Source organism: Leptonychotes weddellii, chromosome 7 (assembly GCF_054177405.1).
Source record: "Leptonychotes weddellii isolate Sample4059 chromosome 7, ASM5417740v2, whole genome shotgun sequence".
Taxonomy (NCBI): domain Eukaryota; kingdom Metazoa; phylum Chordata; class Mammalia; order Carnivora; family Phocidae; genus Leptonychotes; species Leptonychotes weddellii.
In genome coordinates this window covers 59,306,455-59,307,915 of record NC_138375.1, presented here as the reverse complement: position 1 = coordinate 59,307,915, position 1,461 = coordinate 59,306,455, and positions in this window count along the sequence as shown.

Genomic DNA, 1,461 nt, shown 5'->3' with positions numbered 1-1,461 from the left:
GGTGTCATCACTGACCTCTCATGAAGACCACACCCACGGGGAACTTTCCACAAGGAAATGGGGACTAATAAGCAAGCTGGATGTGGATTCTGGGAAACCCTCCCCTTCAAAAAATCTCCTTTCCTCTTGCTAGTTAAAAGACCACCGGCAATTAACCTAACCTCTCTGTACCTCGATTTTCTCACCTGTGAAATAAAGTTCATAATCCTATGAACTGAAGATTTCACCCAATAATGTCAAAAAAGGACTATAACTCAGGATCAGACACTGAGCCAGTGCCCAATTCTAAGTTTTATTATTCTTATTACATGTGGCTGCCCATTCAATCCTCACAACAACCTGTGGGTGTTACTGACCTCGCTTTCCCAGTGGAGAAACTCACAGGGGTGCTGTGATTTGGCCAAGAACACTGACTTTAAAGCTGCTTTTTTCTCTTCTTTCTTTTCTTTTTTTTTTAAGTAGGCTCCATGCCCAGTGTGGAGCCCAATGTGGGGCTTGAACTTACAACCCTGAGATCAAGACCTGAACTGAGATCAAGAGTCGGACACTTAACCAACTGAGCCACCCAGGCGCCCCAAAGCTGCTTTGATTCCCAACAAACCTTACCTGTCCCCAAGGTGGGGGGTGGGGGTGGTCAAAGTGCCACCAGCTGTGGGGCATCCCCAGTGTGTGCAGCTGATGGTAGCCACAATAGGGGCAGCATTCGGGGAAGGGAGTCTTGTAACAAAGGGGGTTGTGGGAACCCCCTCCATCTGAGGTCTTGCATGTGTTGGAAGCAAAGTGCTAGCTACACGATGAGCTCACCTGTGTGTACAAAGTGTGTCTACCCTCAGTGCCCCCGTGTTTTGCTCCGTGCTTTCCTCGTGAAAGACATCAGTTATTTGGATGAAGCTGTCAGGATGAGAAATTGTGGGCGAGGAGAAAGGACAGGGTCCCCACTGGGTCGTGGGTCGCGGGGTTTGGCAGGAGAAGCCCTGAGCTGACTGGGCACAGGCTGTGGTGGGGCTGAGGCCAGGGCTGGACCGCCAGCAGGACAGAAGGCAGGGGAAGCAGAGAGACCTCATGGGATCCACGGGGTGGGCGGTAACGGTGCTAGAGATGGTACCTTATTTTCTTTCCATTTTTTTCCCTTTATTTCCCCTCCACTTAAGAAAAAGCTGTAACGAGACAGCCTATGGAACGACAAGATTGATTGTGTCGTTCTGACCTTTGAGGGAAGAACGGGGAAAATAATCAAATTATCGGACAGGGTCCTTTTAAGGAACTGCTGCTTTAATTTATTTTCTTATATTTTGTCAATAGCTGTTGTTTTTTTCTTAAACAAGTGCTGTGCTTTATAAATGGATTTTGCTTGGGCAAAACAAACACAGTCATTTCATACTTTTCCTTCCTTCTAAAACTTACTTAAAATGTGGTGAGTGGCTAAGATTTACACACAGGGTTTGACCATAACTCCGGAGG